We start from the raw sequence: 26,222 nt of genomic DNA on the forward strand, positions 1-26,222 counted from the left end.
GTCTAATTAAAAAAGAACAAAATATGGAACGCTTCACGGATTTGCGTGTCATCCTTTCGCAGGGGCCATGCTAATCTTCTCTGTATCGATCCAATTTTAGTATATGTGCAGCTGTAGCAAGCACATTAACCAGCTTCTCAGGTGCCACTTATAATACTGACCATATCATTGTTCTGCTCACCAAGACCTTGTATGGAGTATTGTGTAAAAATTTGATAAAATATTTAGAGAGCAAATGCTTAGTTACCCTAATGGCATTTTCCAAGAGGCTGGTAACTTGTGGAGGTGCATGATTAAAGTATTCTTAGTTTGTGTAGCAAAGTAAGAAGAATAATTTGATTGGTGTCAAGAGTCATAGGAACATCATGAAGTGGGCAGGTCAATGCAGGAAAGGGGCGTGGTTCCAGGCAGTGTGTTTATTCCACGTGGTGATGTCACTGTCTGGGTCTCTGTTAAGGTACTGGCAGCAATCTTCTGCCATTTCATTATAGTTCATGCCTTATCAGCACGGGAAATTTCATTCTCAAATATGTGGTCTTCCCAGACTGAGGTGGGACCTCTGCAATTTGCTAGTGCTGACTCCTACAAAGTCCCCATATATTTGGAGAGCAAATGCTTAGTTACCCTAATTGCAATTTCAATGAGGCTGGTAACTTGTGGAGGTGCATGATTAAAGTGTGGTCAGTTTGTGTAGCAAAGAAAGATGAATAATTTGATTGGTGTCAAGAGTCATGGGAACATCACAAAGTGGGCAGGTCAATGCAGGAAAGGGGCGTGGTTCCAGGCAGTGTGTTTATTCCACGTGGTGATGTCACTGTCTGGGTCTCTATTAAGGTACTGGCAGCCATCTTCTGTCATTTCATTATAGTTCATGCTTTTTTGGAAGGGGAAATTTCATTCTCAAATATAAGGTCTTCCCAGACTGAGGTTGTACCGCTGCAATTTGCTAGTGCTGACTCCTACAAAGTCCCCATATGTGGGCATCTAGACTGCATCATTCCTGAGAGCGACAGACTGCGTTTAACCTCTCACAAGCATTTTGTTCACAACTAAACCACAAACACAATTGTCTGCGTAGAATCAGTCCTAGAGTCAGCTAAAGAAATGTACAGTAGCTTCAGTTCTTCTTATCTTACCAAATGATTGAGATTGTCTACTACATGAGCAACTTCATTAATACATTGACACCAGTTGCATTTGGAAAAGTTTCTGATCTTCTTATGGTCTTTATCCCTGTGTGTTTGCTTTGAAAATAAAATAAACATTTAGAATTTGGCACAGCATCTCCCTTTTCCTAAGGAACCCTAGTTCCTATTTGTCAATCAAAAAAAGTTGAAAATATGGAGCACTTCACTGATTTGTGTGTCATCCCTTTACAAGTTCCATGCTAATCTTGGTACAACATCTTCCTAGTCCCAAGTGACTCTTTGTCTAATTAAAAAAGAACAAAATATGGAACGCTTCACGGATTTGCGTGTCATCCTTTCGCAGGGGCCATGCTAATCTTCTCTGTATAGATCCAATTTTAGTATATGTGCAGCCGTAGCAAGCACATCAACCAGCTTCTCAGCTGCCACTTATAATACTGACCATATCATTGTTCTGCTCACCAAGACCTTGTATGGAGTATTGTGTAAAAATGTGATAAAATATTTGGAGAGCAAATGCTTAGTTACCCTAATTGCATTTTTCAAGATACTGGTAACTTGTGGAGGTGCATGATAAAAGTATTGTTAGTTTGTGTAGCAAAGAAAGATGAATAATTTGATTGGTGTCAAGAGTCATGGGAACATCACAAAGTGGGCAGGTCAATGCAGGAAAGGGGCGTGGTTCCAGTCAGTGTGTTTATTCCATGTGGTGATGTCACTGTCTGGGTCTCTGTTAAGGTACTGGCAGCCATCTTCTGCCATTTCATTATAGTTCATGCTTTTTTGGAAGGGGAAATTTCATTCTCAAATATGTTGTCTTCCCAGACTGAGGTTGTACCTCTGCAATTTGCTAGTGCTGACTCCTACAAAGTCCCCATATGTGGGCATCTAGACTGCATCATTCCTGAGAGCCACAGACTGCGTTTAACCTCTCACAAGCATTTTAATCACAACTAAACCACAAACACAATTGTCTGCGTAGAGTCAGTCCTAGAGTCAGCTAAAGAAATGTACAGCAGCTTCAGATCTTCTAATCTTACCAAATGATTGAGATTGTCCGCTACATGAGCAACTTCATTAATACATTGACACCGGATGCAGTTGGAAATGTTTCTTCTTATGGAGTTCATTCTTGTGTTTTTGCTTTGAAAAATAAAAAACTGAACATTTGGAATTTAGCACAGCATCTCCCTTTTCCAAGGGACCCTAGTCCCTTTTGTCAATTAAAAAAAGTTGAAAATATGGAGCACTTCACTGTATTGTGTGTCATCCTTTTGCAAGTTCCATGCTAATCTTGGTACAACATCTTCCTAGTCCCAAGTGACTCTTTGTCTAATTAAAAAAGAACGAAATATGGAACGCTTCACGGATTTGCGTGTCATCCTTTCGCAGGGGCCATGCTAATCTTCTCTGTATCGATCCAATTTTAGTATATGTGCAGCCGTAGCAAGCACATCAACCAGCTTCTCAGCTGCCACTTATAGTACTGACCATATCATTGTTCTGCTCACCAAGACCTTGTATGGAGTATTGTGTAAAAATTTGATAAAATATTTAGAGAGCAAATGCTTAGTTACCATAATTGCATTTTCCAAGAGGCTGGTAGCTTGTGGAGGTGCATGATTAAAGTATTGTTAGTTTGTGTAGCAAAGTAAGAAGAATAATTTGATTGGTGTCAAGAGTCATAGGAACATCATGAAAGTGGGCAGGTCAATGCAGGAAAGGGGCGTGGTTCCAGGCAGTGTGTTTATTCCACGTGGTGATGTCACTGTCTGGGTCTCTGTTAAGGTACTGGCAGCAATCTTCTGCCATTTCATTATAGTTCATGCTTTTTTGGAAGGGGAAATTTCATTCTCAACTATGTGGTCTTCCCAGACTGAGGTTGTACCTCTGCATTTTGCTAGTGCTGACTCCTACAAAGTCCCCATATGTGGGCATCTAGACTGCATCATTCCTGATAGCGGCTGACTTAGTTTACCCTCTTACAAGCATGTTGTTCAAAACTAAACCTCAAACAGAATTGTCTGTGTAGAGTCAGGCCTAGAGTCAGCTAAAGAAATGTACAGTAGATTCAGTTCTTCTTATCTTACCAAATGATTGAGATTGTCCACTACATGAGCAACTTCATTAATACATTGACCCCAGATGCAGTTGGACATGTTTCTGATCTTCTTATGGAGTTCATCCTTGTGTTTTTGCTTTGAAAAAAAAAAAAACTAAACATTTGGAATTTGGCACAGCATCTCCCTTTTCCCAAGGAACCCTAGTTCCTATTTGTCAATCAAAAAAAGTTGAAAATATGGAGCACTTCACTGATTTGTGTGTCATCCTTTTGCAAGTTCCATGCTAATCTTGGTACAACATCTTCCTAGTCCCAAGTGACTCTTTGTCTAATTAAAAAAGAACGAAATATGGAACGCTTCACGGATTTGCGTGTCATCCTTTCGCAGGGGCCATGCTAATCTTCTCTGTATCGATCCAATTTTAGTATATGTGCAGCCGTAGCAAGCACATCAACCAGCTTCTCAGCTGCCACTTATAGTACTGACCATATCATTGTTCTGCTCACCAAGACCTTGTATGGAGTATTGTGTAAAAATTTGATAAAATATTTAGAGAGCAAATGCTTAGTTACCATAATTGCATTTTCCAAGAGGCTGGTAGCTTGTGGAGGTGCATGATTAAAGTATTGTTAGTTTGTGTAGCAAAGTAAGAAGAATAATTTGATTGGTGTCAAGAGTCATAGGAACATCATGAAGTGGGCAGGTCAATGCAGGAAAGGGGCGTGGTTCCAGGCAGTTTGTTTATTACACGTGGTGATGTCACTGTCTGGGTCTCTGTTAAGGTACTGGCAGCCATCTTCTGTCATTTCATTATAGTTCATGCTTTTTTGGAAGGGGAAATTTCATTCTCAATTATGTGGTCTTCACAGACTGAGGTTGTACCTTTGCATTTTGCTAGTTTTGACTCCTACAAAATCCCCATATGTGGGCATCTAGACTGCATCATTCCTGATAGCGGCTGACTTAGTTTACCCTCTCAACAGCATTTTGTTCACAACTAAACCTCAAACAGAATTGTCTGTGTAGAGTCAGGCCTAGAGTCAGCTAAAGAAATGTACAGCAGCTTCAGATCTTCTTATCATACCAAATGATTGAGATTGTCCACTACATGAGCAACTTCATTAATACATTGACACCAGATGCAGTTGGAAATGTTTCTGATCTTCTTATGGAGTTCATTCTTGTGTGTTTGCTTTGAAAAAAACAAAAAACTGAACATTTGGAATTTGGCACAGCATCTCCCTTTTCCTAAGGAACCCTAGTTCCTATTTGTCAATCAAAAGAAGTTGAAAATATGGAGCACTTCACTGATTTGTGTGTCATCCCTTTACAAGTTCCATGCTAATCTTTGTACAACATCTTCCTAGTACCAAGTGACTCTTTGTCTAATTAAAAATGAACAAAATATGGAACGCTTCACGGATTCGCATGTCATCCTTTCGCAGGGGCCATGCTAATCTTCTCTGTATCGATCCAATTTTAGTATATGTGCAGCCGTAGCAAGCACATCAACAAGCTTCTCGGCTGCCACTTATAATACTGACCAAATCATTGTTCTGCTCACCAAGACCTTGTATGGAGTATTGTGTAAAAATTTGATAAAATATTTAGAGAGCAAATGCTTAGTTACCCTAATTGCATTTTCCAAGAGGCTGGTAACTTGTGGAGGTGCATGATTAAAGTATTCTTAGTTTGTGTAGCAAAGTAAGAAGAATAATTTGATTGGTGTCAAGAGTCATAGGAACATCATGAAGTGGGCAGGTCAATGCAGGAAAGGGGCGTGGTTCCAGGCAGTGTGTTTATTCCACGTGGTGATGTCACTGTCTGGGTCTCTGTTAAGGTACTGGCAGCCATCTTCTGTCATTTCATTATAGTTCATGCTTTTTTGGAAGGGGAAATTTCATTCTCAAATATGTGGTCTTCCCAGACTGTGGTTGTACCTCTGCATTTTGCTAGTGCTGACTCCTACAAAGTCCCCATATGTGGGCATCTAGACTGCATCATTCCTGATAGTGGCAGACTGCGTTTACCCTCTTACAAGCATTTTGTTCACAACTAAACCACAAACACAATTGTCTGTCTAGAGTCAGGCCTAGAGTCAGCTAAAGAAATCTACAGCAGCTTCAGTTCTTCTTATCTTACCAAATGATTGAGATTGTCCACTACATGAGCAACTTTATTAATATATTGACACCAGTTGCATTTGGAAAAGTTTCTGATCTTCTTATGGTCTTTATCCCTGTGTGTTTGCTTTGAAAATAAAATAAACATTTAGAAATTGGCACAGCAACTCCCTTTTCCTAAGGAACCCTAGTTCCTATTTGTCAATCAAAAAAAGTTGAAATTATGGAGCACTTCACTGATTTGTGCGTCATCCTTTTGCAAGTTCCATGCTAATCTTGGTACAACATCTTCCTAGTCCCAAGTGACTCTTTGTCTAATTAAAAAAGAACAAAATATGGAACGTTTCACGGATTTGCGTGTCATCCTTTCGCAGGGGCCATGCTAATCTTCTCTGTATCGATCCAATTTTAGTCTATGTGCAGCCGTAGCAAGCACATTAACCAGCTTCTCAGCTGCCACTTATAATACTGACCATATCATTGTTCTGCTCACCAAGACCTTGTATGGAGTATTGTGTAAAAATGTGATAAAATATTTGGAGAGCAAATGCTTAGTTACCCTAATTGCATTTTCCAAGAGGCTGTTAACTTGTAGAGGTGCATGATTAAAGTGTGGTCAGTTTGTGTAGCAAAGAAAGATGAATAATTTGATTGGTGTCAAGAGTCATGGGAACATCACAAAGTGGGCAGGTCAATGCAGGAAAGGGGCGTGGTTCCAGGCAGTGTGTTTATTCCACGTGGTGATGTCACTGTCTGGGTCTCTGTTAAGGTACTGGCAGCCATCTTCTGCCATTTCATTATAGTTCATGCTTTTTTGGAAGGGGAAATTTCATTCTCAAATATGTGGTCTTCCCAGACTGATGGTTGTACCTCTGCATTTTGCTAGTGCTGACTCCTACAAAGTCCCCATATGTGGGCATCTAGACTGCATCATTCCTGATAGCGACAGACTGCGTTTACACTCTCACAAGCATTTGTTCACAACTAAACCACAAACACAATTGTCTGTGTAGAGTCAGTCCTAGAGTCAGCTAAAGAAATGTACAGCAGCTTCAGATCTTCTAATCTTACCAAATGATTGAGATTGTCCACTACATGAGCAACTTCATTAATACATTGACACCAGATGCAGTTGAAAATGTTTCAGATCTTCTTATGGAGTTCATTCTTGTGTTTTTGCTTTGAAAAAAAAAAAAAACTAAACATTTGGAATTTGGCACAGCATCCCCTTTTCCTAAGGAACCCTAGTTCCTATTTGTCAATCAAAAAAAGTTGAAAATATGGAGCACTTCACTGATTTGTGGGTCATCCTTTACAAGTTCCATGCTAATCTTGGTACAACATCTTCCTAGTCCCAAGTGACTCTTTGTCTAATTAAAAAAGAACGAAATATGGAACGCTTCACGGATTTGCGTGTCATCCTTTCGCAGGGGCCATGCTAATCTTCTCTGTATCGATCCAATTTTAGTATATGTGCAGCCGTAGCAAGCACATAAACCAGCTTCTCAGGTGCCACTTATAATACTGACCATATCATTGTTCTGCTCACCAAGACCTTGTATGGAGTATTGTGTAAAAAATGTGATAAATTATTTGGAGAGCAAATGCTTAGTTACTAATTGCATTTTTCCAAGAGGCTGGTACTCGTGGAGGTGCATGATTAAAGTATGGTCAGTTTGTGTAGCAAAGAAAGAAGAATAATTTGATTGGTGTCAAGAGTCATAGGAACATCACAAAGTGGGCAGGTCAATGCAGAAAAGGGGCGTGGTTCCAGGCAGTGTGTTTATTCCACGTGGTGATGTCACTGTCTGGGTCTCTGTTAAGGTACTGGCAGCAATCTTCTGCGGTGCATGATTAAAGTGTGGTCAGTTTGTGTAGCAAAGAAAGATGAATAATTTGATTGGTGTCAAGAGTCATGGGAACATCACAAAGTGGGCAGGTCAATGCAGGAAAGGGGCGTGGTTCCAGGCAGTGTGTTTATTCCACGTGGTGATGTCACTGTCTGGGTCTCTGTTAAGGTACTGGCAGCCATCTTCTGCCATTTCATTATAGTTCATGCTTTTTTGGAAGGGGAAATTTCATTCTCAAATATATGGTCTTCCCAGACTGAGGTTGTACCTCTGCATTTTGCTAGTGCTGACTCCTACAAAGTCCCCATATGTGGGCATCTAGACTGCATCATTCCTGATAGCGACAGACTGCGTTTACACTCTCACAAGCATTTTGTTCACAACTAAACCACAAACACAATTGTCTGCGTAGAGTCAGTCCTAGAGTCAGCTAAAGAAATGTACAGCAGCTTCAGATCTTCTAATCTTACCAAATGATTGAGATTGTCCACTACATGAGCAACTTCATTAATACATTGACACCGGATGCAGTTGGAAATGTTTCTTCTTATGGAGTTCATTCTTGTGTTTTTGCTTTGAAAAAAAAAAAAAACTAAACATTTGGAATTTGGCACAGCATCTCCCTTTTCCTAAGGAACCCTAGTTCCTATTTGTCAATCAAAAAAAGTTGAAAATATGGAGCACTTCACTGATTTGTGTGTCATCCTTTTACAAGTTCCATGCTAATCTTGGTACAACATCTTCCTAGTCCCAAGTGACTCTTTGTCTAATTAAAAATGAACGAAATATGGAACGCTTCACGGATTTGCGTGTCATCCTTTCGCAGGGGCCATGCTAATCTTCTCTGTATCGATCCAATTTTAGTATATGTGCAGCCGTAGCAAGCACATAAACCAGCTTCTCAGGCTGCCACTTATAATACTGACCATATCATTGTTCTGCTCACCAAGACCTTGTATGGAGTATTGTGTAAAAATTTGATAAAATATTTAGAGAGCAAATGCTTAGTTACCCTAATTGCATTTTCCAAGAGGCTGGTAACTTGTGGAGGTGCATGATTAAAGTATGGTCAGTTTGTGTAGCAAAGTAAGAAGAATAATTTGATTGGTGTCAAGAGTCATAGGAACATCACAAAGTGGGCAGGTCAATGCAGGAAAGGGGCGTGGTTCCAGGCAGTGTGTTTATTCCACGTGGTGATGTCACTGTCTGGGTCTCTGTTAAGGTACTGACAGCAATCTTCTGCCATTTCATTATAGTTCATGCTTTTTTGGAAGGGGAAATTTCATTCTCAAATATGTGGTCTTCCCAGACTGAGGTTGTACCTCTGCATTTTGCTAGTGCTGACTCCTACAAAGTCCCCATATGTGGGCATCTAGACTGCATCATTCCTGATAGCGGCAGACTGCGTTTACCCTCTCACAAGCATGTTGTTCAAAACTAAACCACAAACACAATTGTCTGCGTAGAGTCAGTCCTAGAGTCAGCTAAAGAAATGTACAGCAGCTTCAGTTCTTCTTATCATACCAAATGATTGAGATTGTCCACTACATGAGCAACTTCATTAATACATTGACACCAGATGCAGTTGGAAATGTTTCTGATCTTCTTATGGAGTTCATCCTTGTGTTTTTGCTTTGAAAAATAAAAAAACTGAACATTTGGAATTTGGCACAGCATCTCCCTTTTCCCAAGGAACCCTAGTTCCTATTTGTCAATCAAAAAAAGTTGAAAATATGGAGCACTTCACTGATTTGTGTGTCATCCTTTTGCAAGTTCCATGCTAATCTTGGTACAACATCTTCCTAGTCCCAAGTGACTCTTTGTCTAATTAAAAAAGAACAAAATATGGAACGCTTCACGGATTTGCGTGTCATCCTTTCGCAGGGGCCATGCTAATCTTCTCTGTATCGATCCAATTTTAGTATATGTGCAGCCGTAGCAAGCACATCAACCAGCTTCTCAGCTGCCACTTATAATACTGACCATATCATTGTTCTGCTCACCAAGACCTTGTATGGAGTATTGTGTAAAAATGTGATAAAATATTTGGAGAGCAAATGCTTAGTTACCCTAATTGCATTTTCCAAGAGGCTGGTAACTTGTGGAGGTGCATGATTAAAGTGTGGTCAGTTTGTGTAGCAAAGAAAGATGAATAATTTGATTGGTGTCAAGAGTCATGGGAACATCACAAAGTGGGCAGGTCAATGCAGGAAAGGGGCGTGGTTCCAGGCAGTGTGTTTATTCCACGTGGTGATGTCACTGTCTGGGTCTCTGTTAAGGTACTGGCAGCAATCTTCTGCCATTTCATTATAGTTCATGCTTTTTTGGAAGGGGAAATTTCATTCTCAAATATGTGGTCTTCCCAGACTGAGGTTGTACCTCTGCAATTTTGCTAGTGCTGACTCCTACAAAGTCCCCATATGTGGGCATCTAGACTGCATCATTCCTGATAGCGACAGACTGCGTTTACCCTCTCACAAGCATTTTAATCACAACTAAACCACAAACACAATTGTCTGCGTAGAGTCAGTCCTAGAGTCAGCTAAAGAAATGTACAGCAGCTTCAGATCTTCTAATCTTACCAAATGATTGAGATTGTCCGCTACATGAGCAACTTCATTAATACATTGACACCAGATGCAGTTGGAAATGTTTCTGATCTTCTTATGGAGTTCATTCTTGTGTTTTTGCTTTGAAAAATAAAAAACTGAACATTTGGAATTTAGCACAGCATCTCCCTTTTCCAAGGGACCCTAGTCCTATTTGTCAATTAAAAAAAGTTGAAAATATGGAGCACTTCACTGTATTGTGTGTCATCCTTTGCAAGTTCCATGCTAATCTTGGTACAACATCTTCCTAGTCCCAAGTGACTCTTTGTCTAATTAAAAAAGAACAAAATATGGAACGCTTCACGGATTTGCGTGTCATCCTTTCGCAGGGGCCATGCTAATCTTCTCTGTATCGATCCAATTTTAGTATATGTGCAGCCGTAGCAAGCACATCAACAAGCTTCTCAGCTGCCACTTATAATACTGACCATATCATTGTTCTGCTCACCAAGACCTTGTATGGAGTATTGTGTAAAAATGTGATAAAATATTTGGAGAGCAAATGCTTAGTTACCCTAATTGCATTTTCCAAGAGGCTGGTAACTTGTGGAGGTGCATGATTAAAGTATGGTCAGTTTGTGTAGCAAAGTAAGAAGAATAATTTGATTGGTGTCAAGAGTCATGGGAACATCACAAAGTGGGCAGGTCAATGCAGGAAAGGGGCGTGGTTCCAGGCAGTGTGTTTATTCCACGTGGTGATGTCACTGTCTGGGTCTCTGTTAAGGTACTGGCAGCAATCTTCTGCCATTTCATTATAGTTCATGCTTTTTTGGAAGGGGAAATTTCATTCTCAAATATGTGGTCTTCCCAGACTGAGGTTGTACCTCTGCATTTTGCTAGTGCTGACTCCTACAAAGTCCCCATATGTGGGCATCTAGACTGCATCATTCCTGATAGCGACAGACTGCGTTTACCCTCTCACAAGCATGTTGTTCAAAACTAAACCACAAACACAATTGTCTGTGTAGAGTCAGTCCTAGAGTCAGCTAAAGAAATGTACAGCAGCTTCAGATCTTCTAATCTTACCAAATGATTGAGATTGTCCACTACATGAGCAACTTCATTAATACATTGATACCAGATGCAGTTGGAAATGTTTCTGATCTTCTTATGGTCTTTATCCCTGTGTGTTTTTGCTTTGAAAAAAAAAAAAAACTGAACATTTGGAATTTGGCACAGCATCTCCCTTTTCCTAAGGAACCCTAGTTCCTATTTGTCAATCAAAAAAAGTTGAAAATATGGAGCACTTCACTGATTTGTGTGTCATCCTTTACAAGTTCCATGCTAATCTTGGTACAACATCTTCCTAGTCCCAAGTGACTCTTTGTCTAATTAAAAAAGAACAAAATATGGAACGCTTCACGGATTTGCGTGTCATCCTTTCGCAGGGGCCATGCTAATCTTCTCTGTATCGATCCAATTTTAGTATATGTGCAGCCGTAGCAAGCACATCAACAAGCTTCTCAGGCTGCCACTTATAATACTGACCAAATCATTGTTCTGCTCACCAAGACCTTGTATGGAGTATTGTGTAAAAATTTGATAAAATATTTAGAGAGCAAATGCTTAGTTACCCTAATTGCATTTTCCAAGAGGCTGGTAACTTGTGGAGGTGCATGATTAAAGTATGGTCAGTTTGTGTAGCAAAGTAAGAATGAATAATTTGATTGGTGTCAAGAGTCATAGGAACATCACAAAGTGGGCAGGTCAATGCAGGAAAGGGGCGTGGTTCCAGGCAGTGTGTTTATTCCACGTGGTGATGTCACTGTCTGGGTCTCTGTTAAGGTACTGGCAGCCATCTTCTGCCATTTCATTATAGTTCATGCTTTTTTGGAAGGGGAAATTTCATTCTCAATATGTGGTCTTCCCAGACTGAGGTTGTACCTCTGCATTTTGCTAGTGCTGACTCCTACAAAGTCCCCATATGTGGGCATCTAGACTGCATCATTCCTGATAGCGACAGACTGCGTTTACCCTCTCACAAGCATGTTGTTCACAACTAAACCACAAACACAATTGTCTGTGTAGAGTCAGTCCTAGAGTCAGCTAAAGAAATGTACAGCAGCTTCAGATCTTCTTATCTTACCAAATGATTGAGATTGTCCACTACATGAGCAACTTCATTAATACATTGACACCAGATGCAGTTGGAAATGTTTCTGATCTTCTTATGGAGTTCATTCTTGTGTTTTTGCTTTGAAAAAAAAAAAAAACTGAACATTTGGAATTTGGCACAGCATCTCCCTTTTCCTAAGGAACCCTAGTTCCTATTTGTCAATCAAAAGAAGTTGAAAATATGGAGCACTTCACTGATTTGTGTGTCATCCCTTTACAAGTTCCATGCTAATCTTGGTACAACATCTTCCTAGTCCCAAGTGACTCTTTGTCTAATTAAAAAAGAACAAAATATGGAACGCTTCACGGATTTGCGTGTCATCCTTTCGCAGGGGCCATGCTAATCTTCTCTGTATCGATCCAATTTTAGTATATGTGCAGCCGTAGCAAGCACATCAACCAGCTTCTCAGCTGCCACTTATAATACTGACCATATCATTGTTCTGCTCACCAAGACCTTGTATGGAGTATTGTGTAAAAATTTGATAAAATATTTGGAGAGCAAATGCTTAGTTACCCTAATTGCATTTTCCAAGAGGCTGGTAACTTGTGGAGGTGCATGATTAAAGTATGGTCAGTTTGTGTAGCAAAGTAAGAAGAATAATTTGATTGGTGTCAAGAGTCATGGGAAAATCACAAAGTGGGCAGGTCAATCCAGGAAAGGGGCGTGGTTCCAGGCAGTTTGTTTATTCCACGTGGTGATGTCACTGTCTGGGTCTCTGTTAAGGTACTGGCAGCAATCTTCTGCCATTTCATTATAGTTCATGCTTTTTTGGAAGGGGAAATTTCATTCTCAATTATGTGGTCTTCACAGACTGAGGTTGTACCTCTGCATTTTGCTAGTGCTGACTCCTACAAAGTCCCCATATGTGGGCATCTAGACTGCATCATTCCTGATAGCGACAGACTGCGTTTACCCTCTCACAAGCATGTTGTTCACAACTAAACCACAAACACAATTGTCTGTGTAGAGTCAGTCCTAGAGTCAGCTAAAGAAATGTACAGCAGCTTCAGATCTTCTTATCATACCAAATGATTGAGATTGTCCACTACATGAGCAACTTCATTAATACATTGACACCAGATGCAGTTGGAAATGTTTCTGATCTTCTTATGGAGTTCATTCCTTGTGTGTTTGCTTTGAAAAAAAAAAAAACTAAACATTTGGAATTTGGCACAGCATCTCCCTTTTCCTAAGGAACCCTAGTTCCTATTTGTCAATCAAAAAAAGTTGAAAATATGGAGCACTTCACTGATTTGTGTGTCATCCTTTTGCAAGTTCCATGCTAATCTTGGTACAACATCTTCCTAGTCCCAAGTGACTCTTTGTCTAATTAAAAAAGAACAAAATATGGAACGCTTCACGGATTTGCGTGTCATCCTTTCGCAGGGGCCATGCTAATCTTCTCTGTATCGATCCAATTTTAGTATATGTGCAGCCGTAGCAAGCACATCAACCACCTTCTCAGCTGCCACTTATAATACTGACCATATCATTGTTCTGCTCACCAAGACCTTGTATGGAGTATTGTGTAAAAATGTGATAAAATATTTGGAGAGCAAATGCTTAGTTACCCTAATTGCATTTTCCAAGAGGCTGGTAACTTGTGGAGGTGCATGATTAAAGTGTGGTCAGTTTGTGTAGCAAAGAAAGATGAATAATTTGATTGGTGTCAAGAGTCATGGGAACATCACAAAGTGGGCAGGTCAATGCAGGAAAGGGGCGTGGTTCCAGGCAGTGTGTTTATTCCACGTGGTGATGTCACTGTCTGGGTCTCTGTTAAGGTACTGGCAGCAATCTTCTGCCATTTCATTATAGTTCATGCTTTTTTGGAAGGGGAAATTTCATTCTCAAATATGTGGTCTTCCCAGACTGAGGTTGTACCTCTGCATTTTGCTAGTGCTGACTCCTACAAAGTCCCCATATGTGGGCATCTAGACTGCATCATTCCTGATAGCGGCAGACTGCGTTTACCCTCTCACAAGCATGTTGTTCACAACTAAACCACAAACACAATTGTCTGTGTAGAGTCAGTCCTAGAGTCAGCTAAAGAAATGTACAGCAGCTTCAGTTCTTCTTATCATACCAAATGATTGAGATTGTCCACTACATGAGCAACTTCATTAATACATTGACACCAGTTGCAGTTGGAAATGTTTCTGATCTTCTTATGGTATTCATCCCTGTGTGTTTGCTTTGAAAATAAAATAAACATTTGGAATTTGGCACAGCATCTCCCTTTTCCTAAGGAACCCTAGTTCCTATTTGTCAATCAAAAAAAGTTGAAAATATGGAGCACTTCACTGATTTGTGTGTCATCCTTTACAAGTTCCATGCTAATCTTGGTACAACATCTTCCTAGTCCCAAGTGACTCTTTGTCTAATTAAAAAAGAACAAAATATGGAACGCTTCACGGATTTGCGTGTCATCCTTTCGCAGGGGCCATGCTAATCTTCTCTGTATCGATCCAATTTTAGTATATGTGCAGCCGTAGCAAGCACATCAACCAGCTTCTCAGCTGCCACTTATAATACTGACCATATCATTGTTCTGCTCACCAAGACCTTGTATGGAGTATTGTGTAAAAATGTGATAAAATATTTGGAGAGCAAATGCTTAGTTACCCTAATTGTATTTTCCAAGAGGCTGGTAACATGTGGAGGTGCATGATTAAAGTGTGGTCAGTTTGTGTAGCAAAGTAAGAAGAATAATTTGATTGGTGTCAAGAGTCATAGGAACATCACAAAGTGGGCAGGTCAATGCAGGAAAGGGGCGTGGTTCCAGGCAGTGTGTTTATTCCACGTGGTGATGTCACTGTCTGGGTCTCTGTTAAGGTACTGGCAGCAATCTTCTGCCATTTCATTATAGTTCATGCTTTTTTGGAAGGGGAAATTTCATTCTCAAATATGTGGTCTTCCCAGACTGAGGTTGTACCTCTGCATTTTGCTAGTGCTGACTCCTACAAAGTCCCCATATGTGGGCATCTAGACTGCATCATTCCTGATAGCGGCAGACTGCGTTTACCCTCTCACAAGCATGTTGTTCACAACTAAACCACAAACACAATTGTCTGTGTAGAGTCAGTCCTAGAGTCAGCTAAAGAAATGTACAGCAGCTTCAGTTCTTCTTATCATACCAAATGATTGAGATTGTCCACTACATGAGCAACTTCATTAATACCTTGACACCAGTTGCAGTTGGATATGTTTCTGATCTTCTTATGGAGTTCATCCCTGTGTGTTTGCTTTGAAAATAAAAAAACTGAACATTTGGAATTTGGCACAGCATCTCCCTTTTCCCAAGGAACCCTAGTTCCTATTTGTCAATCAAAAAAAGTTGAAAATATGGAGCACTTCACTGATTTGTGTGTCATCCCTTTACAAGTTCCATGCTAATCTTGGTACAACATCTTCCTAGTCCCAAGTGACTCTTTGTCTAATTAAAAAAGAACAAAATATGGAACGCTTCACGGATTTGCGTGTCATCCTTTCGCAGGGGCCATGCTAATCTTCTCTGTATCGATCCAATTTTAGTATATGTGCAGCCGTAGCAAGCACATCAACCAGCTTCTCAGCTGCCACTTATAATACTGACCATATCATTGTTCTGCTCACCAAGACCTTGTATGGAGTATTGTGTAAAAATGTGATAAAATATTTGGAGAGCAAATGCTTAGTTACCCTAATTGCATTTTCCAAGAGGCTGGTAACTTGTGGAGGTGCATGATTAAAGTATGGTCAGTTTGTGTAGCAAAGTAAGAAGAATAATTTGATTGGTGTCAAGAGTCATAGGAACATCACAAAGTGGGCAGGTCAATGCAGGAAAGGGGCGTGGTTCCAGGCAGTGTGTTTATTCCACGTGGTGATGTCACTGTCTGGGTCTCTGTTAAGGTACTGGCAGCCATCTTCTGCCATTTCATTATAGTTCATGCTTTTTTGGAAGGGGAAATTTCATTCTCAAATATGTGGTCTTCCCAGACTGTAGGTTGTACCTCTGCATTTTGCTAGTGCTGACTCCTACAAAGTCCCCATATGTGGGCATCTAGACTGCATCATTCCTGATAGCGGCAGACTGCGTTTACCCTCTCACAAGCATGTTGTTCAAAACTAAACCACAAACACAATTGTCTGTGTAGAGTCAGTCCTAGAGTCAGCTAAAGAAATGTACAGCAGCTTCAGTTCTTCTTATCATACCAAATGATTGAGATTGTCCACTACATGAGCAACTTCATCAATACATTGACACCAGTTGCAGTTGGAAAAGTTTCTGAACTTCTTATGGTCTTTATCCTGTGTGTTTGCTTTGAAAAATAAAAAAAACTGAACATTTGGAATTTGGCACAGCATCTCCCTTTTCCTAAGGAACCCTAGTTCCTATTTGTCAATCAAAAAAAGTTGAAAATATGGAGCACTTCACTGATTTGTGTGTCATCCTTTTACAAGTTCCATGCTAATCTTGGTACAACATCTTCCTAGTCCCAAGTGACTCTTTGTCTAATTAAAAAAGAACAAAATATGGAACGCTTCACGGATTTGCGTGTCATCCTTTCGCAGGGGCCATGCTAATCTTCTCTGTATCGATCCAATTTTAGTATATGTGCAGCCGTAGCAAGCACATCAACAAGCTTCTCAGCTGCCACTTATAATACTGACCATATCATTGTTCTGCTCACCAAGACCTTGTATGGAGTATTGTGTAAAAATTTGATAAAATATTTAGAGAGCAAATGCTTAGTTACCCTAATTGCATTTTCCAAGAGGCTGGTAACTTGTGGAGGTGCATGATTAAAGTATGGTCAGTTTGTGTAGCAAAGAAAGAAGAATAATTTGATTGGTGTCAAGAGTCATAGGAACATCACAAAGTGGGCAGGTCAATGCAGGAAAGGGGCGTGGTTCCAGGCAGTGTGTTTATTCCACGTGGTGATGTCACTGTCTGGGTCTCTGTTAAGGTACTGGCAGCAATCTTCTGCCATTTCATTATAGTTCATGCTTTTTTGGAAGGGGAAATTTCATTCTCAAATATGTGGTCTTCCCAGACTGAGGTTGTACCTCTGCATTTTGCTAGTGCTGACTCCTACAAAGTCCCCATATGTGGGCATCTAGACTGCATCATTCCTGATAGCGACAGACTGCGTTTACCCTCTCACAAGCATGTTGTTCACAACTAAACCACAAACACAATTGTCTGTGTAGAGTCAGGCCTAGAGTCAGCTAAAGAAATGTACAGCAGCTTCAGTTCTTCTTATCATACCAAATGATTGAGATTGTCCACTACATGAGCAACTTCATTAATACATTGACACCAGATGCAGTTGGACATGTTTCTGATCTTCTTATGGAGTTCATCCTTGTGTTTTTGCTTTGAAAAAAAAAAAAACTAAACATTTGGAATTTGGCACAGCATCTCCCTTTTCCTAAGGAACCCTAGTTCCTATTTGTCAATCAAAAAAAGTTGAAAATATGGAGCACTTCACTGATTTGTGTGTCATCCCTTTACAAGTTCCATGCTAATCTTGGTACAACATCTTCCTAGTCCCAAGTGACTCTTTGTCTAATTAAAAAAGAACAAAATATGGAACGCTTCACGGATTTGCGTGTCATCCTTTCGCAGGGGCCATGCTAATCTTCTCTGTATCGATCCAATTTTAGTATATGTGCAGCCGTAGCAAGCACATCAACCAGCTTCTCAGCTGCCACTTATAATACTGACCATATCATTGTTCTGCTCACCAAGACCTTGTATGGAGTATTGTGTAAAAATGTGATAAAATATTTGGAGAGCAAATGCTTAGTTACCCTAATTGCATTTTCCAAGAGGCTGGTAACTTGTGGAGGTGCATGATTAAAGTGTGGTCAGTTTGTGTAGCAAAGAAAGATGAATAATTTGATTGGTGTCAAGAGTCATGGGAACATCACAAAGTGGGCAGGTCAATGCAGGAAAGGGGCGTGGTTCCAGGCAGTGTGTTTATTCCACGTGGTGATGTCACTGTCTGGGTCTCTGTTAAGGTACTGGCAGCCATCTTCTGCCATTTCATTATAGTTCATGCTTTTTTGGAAGGGGAAATTTCATTCTCAAATATGTGGTCTTCCCAGACTGAGGTTGTACCTCTGCATTTTGCTAGTGCTGACTCCTACAAAGTCCCCATATGTGGGCATCTAGACTGCATCATTCCTGATAGCGACAGACTGCGTTTACCCTCTCACAAGCATTTTGTTCACAACTAAACCACAAACACAATTGTCTGTGTAGAGTCAGTCCTAGAGTCAGCTAAAGAAATGTACAGCAGCTTCAGTTCTTCTTATCATTACCAAATGATTGAGATTGTCCACTACATGAGCAACTTCATTAATACATTGACACCAGATGCAGTTGGAAATGTTTCTGATCTTCTTATGGAGTTCATCCTTGTGTTTTTGCTTTGAAAAATAAAAAAAACTAAACATTTGGAATTTGGCACAGCATCTCCCTTTTCCTAAGGAACCCTAGTTCCTATTTGTCAATCAAAAAAAGTTGAAAATATGGAGCACTTCACTGATTTGTGTGTCATCCTTTTGCAAGTTCCATGCTAATCTTGGTACAACATCTTCCTAGTCCCAAGTGACTCTTTGTCTAATTAAAAAAGAACAAAATATGGAACGCTTCACGGATTTGCGTGTCATCCTTTCGCAGGGGCCATGCTAATCTTCTCTGTATCGATCCAATTTTAGTATATGTGCAGCCGTAGCAAGCACATCAACAAGCTTCTCAGCTGCCACTTATAATACTGACCATATCATTGTTCTGCTCACCAAGACCTTGTATGGAGTATTGTGTAAAAATGTGATAAAATATTTGGAGAGCAAATGCTTAGTTACCCTAATTGCATTTTCCAAGAGGCTGGTAACTTGTGGAGGTGCATGATTAAAGTGTGGTCAGTTTGTGTAGCAAAGTAAGAAGAATAATTTGATTGGTGTCAAGAGTCATAGGAACATCACAAAGTGGGCAGGTCAATGCAGGAAAGGGGCGTGGTTCCAGGCAGTGTGTTTATTCCACGTGGTGATGTCACTGTCTGGGTCTCTGTTAAGGTACTGGCAGCAATCTTCTGCCATTTCATTATAGTTCATGCTTTTTTGGAAGGGGAAATTTCATTCTCAAATATGTGGTCTTCCCAGACTGAGGTTGTACCTCTGCATTTTGCTAGTGCTGACTCCTACAAAGTCCCCATATGTGGGCATCTAGACTGCATCATTCCTGATAGCGGCAGACTGCGTTTACCCTCTCACAAGCATGTTGTTCAAAACTAAACCACAAACACAATTGTCTGTGTAGAGTCAGGCCTAGAGTCAGCTAAAGAAATGTACAGCAGCTTCAGTATCTTCTTATCATACCAAATGATTGAGATTGTCCACTACATGAGCAACTTCATTAATACATTGACACCAGATGCAGTTGGAAATGTTTCTGATCTTCTTATGGAGTTCATCCTTGTGTTTTTGCTTTGAAAAAAAAAAAAACTAAACATTTGGAATTTGGCACAGCATCTCCCTTTTCCTAAGGAACCCTAGTTCCTATTTGTCAATCAAAAAAAGTTGAAAATATGGAGCACTTCACTGATTTGTGTGTCATCCTTTTGCAAGTTCCATGCTAATCTTGGTACAACATCTTCCTAGTCCCAAGTGACTCTTTGTCTAATTAAAAAAGAACAAAATATGGAACGCTTCACGGATTTGCGTGTCATCCTTTCGCAGGGGCCATGCTAATCTTCTCTGTATCGATCCAATTTTAGTATATGTGCAGCCGTAGCAAGCACATCAACCAGCTTCTCAGCTGCCACTTATAATACTGACCATATCATTGTTCTGCTCACCAAGACCTTGTATGGAGTACTGTGTAAAAATGTGATAAAATATTTGGAGAGCAAATGCTTAGTTACCCTAATTGCATTTTCCAAGAGGCTGGTAACTTGTGGAGGTGCATGATTAAAGTGTGGTCAGTTTGTGTAGCAAAGAAAGAAGAATAATTTGATTGGTGTCAAGAGTCAAGGGAACATCACAAAGTGGGCAGGTCAATGCAGGAAAGGGGCGTGGTTCCAGGCAGTGTGTTTATTCCACGTGGTGATGTCACTGTCTGGGTCTCTGTTAAGGTACTGGCAGCAATCTTCTGCCATTTCATTATAGTTCATGCTTTTTTGGAAGGGGAAATTTCATTCTCAAATATGTGGTCTTCCCAGACTGAGGTTGTACCTCTGCATTTTGCTAGTGCTGACTCCTACAAAGTCCCCATATGTGGGCATCTAGACTGCATCATTCCTGATAGCGACAGACTGCGTTTACCCTCTCACAAGCATGTTGTTCACAACTAAACCACAAACACAATTGTCTGTGTAGAGTACGTCCTAGAGTCAGCTAAAGAAATGTACAGCAGCTTCAGATCTTCTTATCATACCAAATGATTGAGATTGTCCACTACATGAGCAACTTCATTAATACCTTGACACCAGATGCAGTTGAAAATGTTTCAGATCTTCTTATGGAGTTCATTCTTGTGTTTTTGCTTTGAAAAAAAAAAAAACTAAACATTTGGAATTTGGCACAGCATCTCCCTTTTCCTAAGGAACCCTAGTTCCTATTTGTCAATCAAAAAAAGTTGAAAATATGGAGCACTTCACTGATTTGTGTGTCATCCTTTGCAAGTTCCATGCTAATCTTGGTACAACATCTTCCTAGTCCCAAGTGACTCTTTGTCTAATTAAAAAAGAACAAAATATGGAACGCTTCACGGATTTGCGTGTCATCCTTTCGCAGGGGCCATGCTAATCTTCTCTGTATCGATCCAATTTTAGTATATGTGCAGCCGTAGCAAGCACATCAACAAGCTTCTCAGCTGCCACTTATAATACTGACCATATCATTGTTCTGCTCACCAAGACCTTGTATGGAGTATTGTGTAAAAATGTGATAAAATATTTGGAGAGCAAATGCTTAGTTACCCTAATTGCATTTTCCAAGAGGCTGTTAACTTGTGGAGGTGCATGATTAAAGTGTGGTCAGTTTGTGTAGCAAAGAAAGATGAATAATTTGATTGGTGTCAAGAGTCATGGGAACATCACAAAGTGGGCAGGTCAATGCAGGAAAGGGGCGTGGTTCCAGGCAGTGTGTTTATTCCACGTGGTGATGTCACTGTCTGGGTCTCTGTTAAGGTACTGGCAGCAATCTTCTGCCATTTCATTATAGTTCATGCTTTTTTGGAAGGGGAAATTTCATTCTCAAATATGTGGTCTTCCCAGACTGAGGTTGTACCTCTGCATTTTGCTAGTGCTGACTCCTACAAAGTCCCCATATGTGGGCATCTAGACTGCATCATTCCTGATAGCGGCAGACTGCGTTTACCCTCTCACAAGCATGTTGTTCACAACTAAACCACAAACACAATTGTCTGTGTAGAGTCAGTCCTAGAGTCAGCTAAAGAAATGTACAGCAGCTTCAGTACTTCTTATCATACCAAATGATTGAGATTGTCCACTACATGAGCAACTTCATTAATACATTGACACCAGATGCAGTTGGAAATGTTTCTGATCTTCTTATGGAGTTCATTCTTGTGTGTTTGCTTTGAAAAAAAAAAAAAACTGAACATTTGGAATTTGGCACAGCATCTCCCTTTTCCTAAGGAACCCTAGTTCCTATTTGTCAATCAAAAAAAGTTGAAAATATGGAGCACTTCACTGATTTGTGTGTCATCCTTTTGCAAGTTCCATGCTAATCTTGGTACAACATCTTCCTAGTCCCAAGTGACTCTTTGTCTAATTAAAAAAGAACAAAATATGGAACGCTTCACGGATTTGCGTGTCATCCTTTCGCAGGGGCCATGCTAATCTTCTCTGTATCGATCCAATTTTAGTATATGTGCAGCCGTAGCAAGCACATCAACCAGCTTCTCAGGCTGCCACTTATAATACTGACCATATCATTGTTCTGCTCACCAAGACCTTGTATGGAGTATTGTGTAAAAATTTGATAAAATATTTGGAGAGCAAATGCTTAGTTACCCTAATTGCATTTTCCAAGAGGCTGGTAACTTGTGGAGGTGCATGATTAAAGTGTGGTCAGTTTGTGTAGCAAAGAAAGATGAATAATTTGATTGGTGTCAAGAGTCATGGGAACATCACAAAGTGGGCAGGTCAATGCAGGAAAGGGGCGTGGTTCCAGGCAGTGTGTTTATTCCACGTGGTGATGTCACTGTCTGGGTCTCTGTTAAGGTACTGGCAGCAATCTTCTGCCATTTCATTATAGTTCATGCTTTTTTGGAAGGGGAAATTTCATTCTCAATTATGTGGTCTTCACAGACTGAGGTTGTACCTCTGCATTTTGCTAGTGCTGACTCCTACAAAGTCCCCATATGTGGGCATCTAGACTGCATCATTCCTGATAGCGACAGACTGCGTTTACCCTCTCACAAGCATGTTGTTCAAAACTAAACCACAAACACAATTGTCTGTGTAGAGTCAGGCCTAGAGTCAGCTAAAGAAATGTACAGCAGCTTCAGTTCTTCTTATCATACCAAATGATTGAGATTGTCCACTACATGAGCAACTTCATTAATACATTGACACCAGATGCAGTTGGAAATGTTTCTGATCTTCTTATGGTCTTTATCCCTGTGTGTTTTTGCTTTGAAAAAAAAAACAAAAAAACTGAACATTTGGAATTTGGCACAGCATCTCCCTTTTCCTAAGGAACCCTAGTTCCTATTTGTCAATCAAAAAAAGTTGAAAATATGGAGCACTTCACTGATTTGTGTGTCATCCTTTTACAAGTTCCATGCTAATCTTGGTACAACATCTTCCTAGTCCCAAGTGACTCTTTGTCTAATTAAAAAAGAACAAAATATGGAACGCTTCACGGATTTGCGTGTCATCCTTTCGCAGGGGCCATGCTAATCTTCTCTGTATCGATCCAATTTTAGTATATGTGCAGCCGTAGCAAGCACATCAACAAGCTTCTCAGCTGCCACTTATAATACTGACCATATCATTGTTCTGCTCACCAAGACCTTGTATGGAGTATTGTGTAAAAATGTGATAAAATATTTGGAGAGCAAATGCTTAGTTACCCTAATTGCATTTTCCAAGAGGCTGGTAACTTGTGGAGGTGCATGATTAAAGTATTCTTAGTTTGTGTAGCAAAGTAAGATGAATAATTTGATTGGTGTCAAGAGTCATGGGAACATCACAAAGTGGGCAGGTCAATGCAGGAAAGGGGCGTGGTTCCAGGCAGTGTGTTTATTCCACGTGGTGATGTCACTGTCTGGGTCTCTGTTAAGGTACTGGCAGCAATCTTCTGCCATTTCATTATAGTTCATGCTTTTTTGGAAGGGGAAATTTCATTCTCAAATATGTGGTCTTCCCAGACTGAGGTTGTACCTCTGCATTTTGCTAGTGCTGACTCCTACAAAGTCCCCATATGTGGGCATCTAGACTGCATCATTCCTGATAGCGACAGACTGCGTTTACCCTCTCACAAGCATGTTGTTCACAACTAAACCACAAACACAATTGTCTGTGTAGAGTCAGTCCTAGAGTCAGCTAAAGAAATGTACAGCAGCTTCAGATCTTCTTATCATACCAAATGATTGAGATTGTCCACTACATGAGCAACTTCATTAATACATTGACACCAGATGCAGTTGGAAATGTTTCTGATCTTCTTATGGAGTTCATTCTTGTGTTTTTGCTTTGAAAAAAAAAAAAACTAAACATTTGGAATTTGGCACAGCATCTCCCTTTTCCTAAGGAACCCTAGTTCCTATTTGTCAATCAAAAAAAGTTGAAAATATGGAGCACTTCACTGATTTGTGTGTCATCCTTTTACAAGTTCCATGCTAATCTTGGTACAACATCTTCCTAGTCCCAAGTGACTCTTTGTCTAATTAAAAAAGAACAAAATATGGAACGCTTCACGGATTTGCGTGTCATCCTTTCGCAGGGGCCATGCTAATCTTCTCTGTATCGATCCAATTTTAGTATATGTGCAGCCGTAGCAAGCACATCAACCAGCTTCTCAGCTGCCACTTATAATACTGACCATATCATTGTTCTGCTCACCAAGACCTTGTATGGAGTATTGTGTAAAAATTTGATAAAATATTTGGAGAGCAAATGCTTAGTTACCCTAATTGCATTTTCCAAGAGGCTGGTAACTTGTGGAGGTGCATGATTAAAGTATTGGTCAGTTTGTGTAGCAAAGTAAGAAGAATAATTTGATTGGTGTCAAGAGTCATGGGAACATCACAAAGTGGGCAGGTCAATGCAGGAAAGGGGCGTGGTTCCAGGCAGTTTGTTTATTCCACGTGGTGATGTCACTGTCTGGGTCTCTGTTAAGGTACTGGCAGCAATCTTCTGCCATTTCATTATAGTTCATGCTTTTTTGGAAGGGGAAATTTCATTCTCAATTATGTGGTCTTCACAGACTGAGGTTGTACCTCTGCATTTTGCTAGTGCTGACTCCTACAAAGTCCCCATATGTGGGCATCTAGACTGCATCATTCCTGATAGCGGCAGACTGCGTTTACCCTCTCACAAGCATGTTGTTCACAACTAAACCACAAACACAATTGTCTGTGTAGAGTCAGGCCTAGAGTCAGCTAAAGAAATGTACAGCAGCTTCAGATCTTCTTATCATACCAAATGATTGAGATTGTCCACTACATGAGCAACTTCATTAATACATTGACACCAGATGCAGTTGGAAATGTTTCTGATCTTCTTATGGAGTTCATCTTTGTGTGTTTGCTTTGAAAAAAAAAAAAACTGAACATTTGGAATTTGGCACAGCATCTCCCTTTTCCTAAGGAACCCTAGTTCCTATTTGTCAATCAAAAAAAGTTGAAAATATGGAGCACTTCACTGATTTGTGTGTCATCCTTTTACAAGTTCCATGCTAATCTTGGTACAACATCTTCCTAGTCCCAAGTGACTCTTTGTCTAATTAAAAAAGAACAAAATATGGAACGCTTCACGGATTTGCGTGTCATCCTTTCGCAGGGGCCATGCTAATCTTCTCTGTATCGATCCAATTTTAGTATATGTGCAGCCGTAGCAAGCACATCAACAAGCTTCTCAGCTGCCACTTATAATACTGACCATATCATTGTTCTGCTCACCAAGACCTTGTATGGAGTATTGTGTAAAAATTTGATAAAATATTTGGAGAGCAAATGCTTAGTTACCCTAATTGCATTTTCCAAGAGGCTGGTAACTTGTGGAGGTGCATGATTAAAGTGTGGTCAGTTTGTGTAGCAAAGTAAGAAGAATAATTTGATTGGTGTCAAGAGTCATAGGAACATCACAAAGTGGGCAGGTCAATGCAGGAAAGGGGCGTGGTTCCAGGCAGTGTGTTTATTCCACGTGGTGATGTCACTGTCTGGGTCTCTGTTAAGGTACTGGCAGCAATCTTCTGCCATTTCATTATAGTTCATGCTTTTTTGGAAGGGGAAATTTCATTCTCAAATATGTGGTCTTCACAGACTGAGGTTGTACCTCTGCATTTTGCTAGTGCTGACTCCTACAAAGTCCCCATATGTGGGCATCTAGACTGCATCATTCCTGATAGCGGCAGACTGCGTTTACCCTCTCACAAGCATGTTGTTCAAAACTAAACCACAAACACAATTGTCTGTGTAGAGTCAGGCCTAGAGTCAGCTAAAGAAATGTACAGCAGCTTCAGTACTTCTTATCATACCAAATGATTGAGATTGTCCACTACATGAGCAACTTCATTAATATATTGACACCAGATGCAGTTGGAAATGTTTCTGATCTTCTTATGGAGTTCCTTTTTGTGTGTTTGCTTTGAAAAAAAAAAAAAACTAAACATTTGGAATTTGGCACAGCATCTCCCTTTTCCTAAGGAACCCTAGTTCCTATTTGTCAATCAAAAAAAGTTGAAAATATGGAGCACTTCACTGATTTGTGTGTCATCCCTTTACAAGTTCCATGCTAATCTTGGTACAACATCTTCCTAGTCCCAAGTGACTCTTTGTCTAATTAAAAAAGAACAAAATATGGAACGCTTCACGGATTTGCGTGTCATCCTTTCGCAGGGGCCATGCTAATCTTCTCTGTATCGATCCAATTTTAGTATATGTGCAGCCGTAGCAAGCACATCAACCAGCTTCTCAGCTGCCACTTATAATACTGACCATATCATTGTTCTGCTCACCAAGACCTTGTATGGAGTATTGTGTAAAAATTTGATAAAATATTTGGAGAGCAAATGCTTAGTTACCCTAATTGCATTTTCCAAGAGGCTGGTAACTTGTGGAGGTGCATGATT

The 26,222-nt window shown here is 40.2% G+C and overlaps 42 non-coding genes across 42 annotated transcripts; 17 read left to right on the forward strand and 25 right to left on the reverse strand.

Annotated features, from left to right (window-relative positions):
• Positions 1-17: 17 nt before the first annotated feature.
• LOC114772709 (U6 spliceosomal RNA) lies at positions 18-124 on the reverse strand. Its single transcript, XR_003744088.1, has one exon. It is a non-coding gene; the product is annotated as a U6 spliceosomal RNA (small nuclear RNA).
• Positions 125-1,446: 1,322 nt separating this feature from the next.
• LOC114772711 (U6 spliceosomal RNA) lies at positions 1,447-1,553 on the reverse strand. Its single transcript, XR_003744090.1, has one exon. It is a non-coding gene; the product is annotated as a U6 spliceosomal RNA (small nuclear RNA).
• A 942-nt stretch (positions 1,554-2,495) lies between these two features.
• LOC114772731 (U6 spliceosomal RNA) lies at positions 2,496-2,602 on the reverse strand. Its single transcript, XR_003744110.1, has one exon. It is a non-coding gene; the product is annotated as a U6 spliceosomal RNA (small nuclear RNA).
• Positions 2,603-2,973: 371 nt separating this feature from the next.
• Positions 2,974-3,129, forward strand: LOC114772619 (U1 spliceosomal RNA). Its single transcript, XR_003744003.1, has one exon. It is a non-coding gene; the product is annotated as a U1 spliceosomal RNA (small nuclear RNA).
• A 424-nt stretch (positions 3,130-3,553) lies between these two features.
• On the reverse strand, positions 3,554-3,660 carry LOC114772743 (U6 spliceosomal RNA). The gene has a single exon (XR_003744121.1). It is a non-coding gene; the product is annotated as a U6 spliceosomal RNA (small nuclear RNA).
• Positions 3,661-4,611: 951 nt separating this feature from the next.
• Positions 4,612-4,718, reverse strand: LOC114772721 (U6 spliceosomal RNA). The gene has a single exon (XR_003744100.1). It is a non-coding gene; the product is annotated as a U6 spliceosomal RNA (small nuclear RNA).
• A 370-nt stretch (positions 4,719-5,088) lies between these two features.
• LOC114772751 (U1 spliceosomal RNA) lies at positions 5,089-5,252 on the forward strand. The gene has a single exon (XR_003744129.1). It is a non-coding gene; the product is annotated as a U1 spliceosomal RNA (small nuclear RNA).
• Positions 5,253-5,663: 411 nt separating this feature from the next.
• Positions 5,664-5,770, reverse strand: LOC114772717 (U6 spliceosomal RNA). Its single transcript, XR_003744096.1, has one exon. It is a non-coding gene; the product is annotated as a U6 spliceosomal RNA (small nuclear RNA).
• Positions 5,771-6,140: 370 nt separating this feature from the next.
• On the forward strand, positions 6,141-6,301 carry LOC114772627 (U1 spliceosomal RNA). Its single transcript, XR_003744011.1, has one exon. It is a non-coding gene; the product is annotated as a U1 spliceosomal RNA (small nuclear RNA).
• A 418-nt stretch (positions 6,302-6,719) lies between these two features.
• Positions 6,720-6,826, reverse strand: LOC114772744 (U6 spliceosomal RNA). The gene has a single exon (XR_003744122.1). It is a non-coding gene; the product is annotated as a U6 spliceosomal RNA (small nuclear RNA).
• A 563-nt stretch (positions 6,827-7,389) lies between these two features.
• On the forward strand, positions 7,390-7,549 carry LOC114772789 (U1 spliceosomal RNA). The gene has a single exon (XR_003744166.1). It is a non-coding gene; the product is annotated as a U1 spliceosomal RNA (small nuclear RNA).
• A 416-nt stretch (positions 7,550-7,965) lies between these two features.
• LOC114772732 (U6 spliceosomal RNA) lies at positions 7,966-8,072 on the reverse strand. The gene has a single exon (XR_003744111.1). It is a non-coding gene; the product is annotated as a U6 spliceosomal RNA (small nuclear RNA).
• Positions 8,073-8,443: 371 nt separating this feature from the next.
• LOC114772800 (U1 spliceosomal RNA) lies at positions 8,444-8,603 on the forward strand. Its single transcript, XR_003744177.1, has one exon. It is a non-coding gene; the product is annotated as a U1 spliceosomal RNA (small nuclear RNA).
• A 420-nt stretch (positions 8,604-9,023) lies between these two features.
• LOC114772685 (U6 spliceosomal RNA) lies at positions 9,024-9,130 on the reverse strand. The gene has a single exon (XR_003744066.1). It is a non-coding gene; the product is annotated as a U6 spliceosomal RNA (small nuclear RNA).
• Positions 9,131-9,500: 370 nt separating this feature from the next.
• On the forward strand, positions 9,501-9,661 carry LOC114772625 (U1 spliceosomal RNA). Its single transcript, XR_003744009.1, has one exon. It is a non-coding gene; the product is annotated as a U1 spliceosomal RNA (small nuclear RNA).
• Positions 9,662-10,077: 416 nt separating this feature from the next.
• Positions 10,078-10,184, reverse strand: LOC114772686 (U6 spliceosomal RNA). The gene has a single exon (XR_003744067.1). It is a non-coding gene; the product is annotated as a U6 spliceosomal RNA (small nuclear RNA).
• Positions 10,185-10,554: 370 nt separating this feature from the next.
• On the forward strand, positions 10,555-10,714 carry LOC114772792 (U1 spliceosomal RNA). The gene has a single exon (XR_003744169.1). It is a non-coding gene; the product is annotated as a U1 spliceosomal RNA (small nuclear RNA).
• Positions 10,715-11,136: 422 nt separating this feature from the next.
• LOC114772659 (U6 spliceosomal RNA) lies at positions 11,137-11,243 on the reverse strand. Its single transcript, XR_003744041.1, has one exon. It is a non-coding gene; the product is annotated as a U6 spliceosomal RNA (small nuclear RNA).
• Positions 11,244-11,615: 372 nt separating this feature from the next.
• On the forward strand, positions 11,616-11,774 carry LOC114772628 (U1 spliceosomal RNA). Its single transcript, XR_003744012.1, has one exon. It is a non-coding gene; the product is annotated as a U1 spliceosomal RNA (small nuclear RNA).
• A 421-nt stretch (positions 11,775-12,195) lies between these two features.
• On the reverse strand, positions 12,196-12,302 carry LOC114772660 (U6 spliceosomal RNA). The gene has a single exon (XR_003744042.1). It is a non-coding gene; the product is annotated as a U6 spliceosomal RNA (small nuclear RNA).
• Positions 12,303-13,253: 951 nt separating this feature from the next.
• On the reverse strand, positions 13,254-13,360 carry LOC114772661 (U6 spliceosomal RNA). The gene has a single exon (XR_003744043.1). It is a non-coding gene; the product is annotated as a U6 spliceosomal RNA (small nuclear RNA).
• Positions 13,361-13,730: 370 nt separating this feature from the next.
• LOC114772801 (U1 spliceosomal RNA) lies at positions 13,731-13,890 on the forward strand. The gene has a single exon (XR_003744178.1). It is a non-coding gene; the product is annotated as a U1 spliceosomal RNA (small nuclear RNA).
• Positions 13,891-14,304: 414 nt separating this feature from the next.
• On the reverse strand, positions 14,305-14,411 carry LOC114772687 (U6 spliceosomal RNA). Its single transcript, XR_003744068.1, has one exon. It is a non-coding gene; the product is annotated as a U6 spliceosomal RNA (small nuclear RNA).
• A 370-nt stretch (positions 14,412-14,781) lies between these two features.
• LOC114772802 (U1 spliceosomal RNA) lies at positions 14,782-14,941 on the forward strand. Its single transcript, XR_003744179.1, has one exon. It is a non-coding gene; the product is annotated as a U1 spliceosomal RNA (small nuclear RNA).
• Positions 14,942-15,360: 419 nt separating this feature from the next.
• Positions 15,361-15,467, reverse strand: LOC114772662 (U6 spliceosomal RNA). Its single transcript, XR_003744044.1, has one exon. It is a non-coding gene; the product is annotated as a U6 spliceosomal RNA (small nuclear RNA).
• A 370-nt stretch (positions 15,468-15,837) lies between these two features.
• LOC114772635 (U1 spliceosomal RNA) lies at positions 15,838-15,998 on the forward strand. Its single transcript, XR_003744018.1, has one exon. It is a non-coding gene; the product is annotated as a U1 spliceosomal RNA (small nuclear RNA).
• A 420-nt stretch (positions 15,999-16,418) lies between these two features.
• LOC114772663 (U6 spliceosomal RNA) lies at positions 16,419-16,525 on the reverse strand. The gene has a single exon (XR_003744045.1). It is a non-coding gene; the product is annotated as a U6 spliceosomal RNA (small nuclear RNA).
• Positions 16,526-16,895: 370 nt separating this feature from the next.
• On the forward strand, positions 16,896-17,055 carry LOC114772794 (U1 spliceosomal RNA). Its single transcript, XR_003744171.1, has one exon. It is a non-coding gene; the product is annotated as a U1 spliceosomal RNA (small nuclear RNA).
• Positions 17,056-17,475: 420 nt separating this feature from the next.
• Positions 17,476-17,582, reverse strand: LOC114772664 (U6 spliceosomal RNA). The gene has a single exon (XR_003744046.1). It is a non-coding gene; the product is annotated as a U6 spliceosomal RNA (small nuclear RNA).
• A 370-nt stretch (positions 17,583-17,952) lies between these two features.
• On the forward strand, positions 17,953-18,112 carry LOC114772795 (U1 spliceosomal RNA). The gene has a single exon (XR_003744172.1). It is a non-coding gene; the product is annotated as a U1 spliceosomal RNA (small nuclear RNA).
• Positions 18,113-18,534: 422 nt separating this feature from the next.
• LOC114772688 (U6 spliceosomal RNA) lies at positions 18,535-18,641 on the reverse strand. Its single transcript, XR_003744069.1, has one exon. It is a non-coding gene; the product is annotated as a U6 spliceosomal RNA (small nuclear RNA).
• Positions 18,642-19,011: 370 nt separating this feature from the next.
• On the forward strand, positions 19,012-19,171 carry LOC114772803 (U1 spliceosomal RNA). Its single transcript, XR_003744180.1, has one exon. It is a non-coding gene; the product is annotated as a U1 spliceosomal RNA (small nuclear RNA).
• Positions 19,172-19,592: 421 nt separating this feature from the next.
• Positions 19,593-19,699, reverse strand: LOC114772689 (U6 spliceosomal RNA). The gene has a single exon (XR_003744070.1). It is a non-coding gene; the product is annotated as a U6 spliceosomal RNA (small nuclear RNA).
• A 370-nt stretch (positions 19,700-20,069) lies between these two features.
• On the forward strand, positions 20,070-20,229 carry LOC114772796 (U1 spliceosomal RNA). Its single transcript, XR_003744173.1, has one exon. It is a non-coding gene; the product is annotated as a U1 spliceosomal RNA (small nuclear RNA).
• A 419-nt stretch (positions 20,230-20,648) lies between these two features.
• Positions 20,649-20,755, reverse strand: LOC114772690 (U6 spliceosomal RNA). Its single transcript, XR_003744071.1, has one exon. It is a non-coding gene; the product is annotated as a U6 spliceosomal RNA (small nuclear RNA).
• A 370-nt stretch (positions 20,756-21,125) lies between these two features.
• On the forward strand, positions 21,126-21,285 carry LOC114772805 (U1 spliceosomal RNA). Its single transcript, XR_003744182.1, has one exon. It is a non-coding gene; the product is annotated as a U1 spliceosomal RNA (small nuclear RNA).
• Positions 21,286-21,706: 421 nt separating this feature from the next.
• LOC114772665 (U6 spliceosomal RNA) lies at positions 21,707-21,813 on the reverse strand. The gene has a single exon (XR_003744047.1). It is a non-coding gene; the product is annotated as a U6 spliceosomal RNA (small nuclear RNA).
• Positions 21,814-22,771: 958 nt separating this feature from the next.
• Positions 22,772-22,878, reverse strand: LOC114772691 (U6 spliceosomal RNA). Its single transcript, XR_003744072.1, has one exon. It is a non-coding gene; the product is annotated as a U6 spliceosomal RNA (small nuclear RNA).
• Positions 22,879-23,248: 370 nt separating this feature from the next.
• LOC114772797 (U1 spliceosomal RNA) lies at positions 23,249-23,408 on the forward strand. Its single transcript, XR_003744174.1, has one exon. It is a non-coding gene; the product is annotated as a U1 spliceosomal RNA (small nuclear RNA).
• A 420-nt stretch (positions 23,409-23,828) lies between these two features.
• Positions 23,829-23,935, reverse strand: LOC114772667 (U6 spliceosomal RNA). Its single transcript, XR_003744048.1, has one exon. It is a non-coding gene; the product is annotated as a U6 spliceosomal RNA (small nuclear RNA).
• Positions 23,936-24,886: 951 nt separating this feature from the next.
• On the reverse strand, positions 24,887-24,993 carry LOC114772668 (U6 spliceosomal RNA). The gene has a single exon (XR_003744049.1). It is a non-coding gene; the product is annotated as a U6 spliceosomal RNA (small nuclear RNA).
• A 951-nt stretch (positions 24,994-25,944) lies between these two features.
• LOC114772669 (U6 spliceosomal RNA) lies at positions 25,945-26,051 on the reverse strand. The gene has a single exon (XR_003744050.1). It is a non-coding gene; the product is annotated as a U6 spliceosomal RNA (small nuclear RNA).
• Between the last annotated feature and the right edge of the window lie 171 nt (positions 26,052-26,222).

This window comes from Denticeps clupeoides, unplaced genomic scaffold, assembly GCF_900700375.1.
Source record: "Denticeps clupeoides unplaced genomic scaffold, fDenClu1.1, whole genome shotgun sequence".
Taxonomy (NCBI): Eukaryota; Metazoa; Chordata; class Actinopteri; order Clupeiformes; family Denticipitidae; genus Denticeps; species Denticeps clupeoides.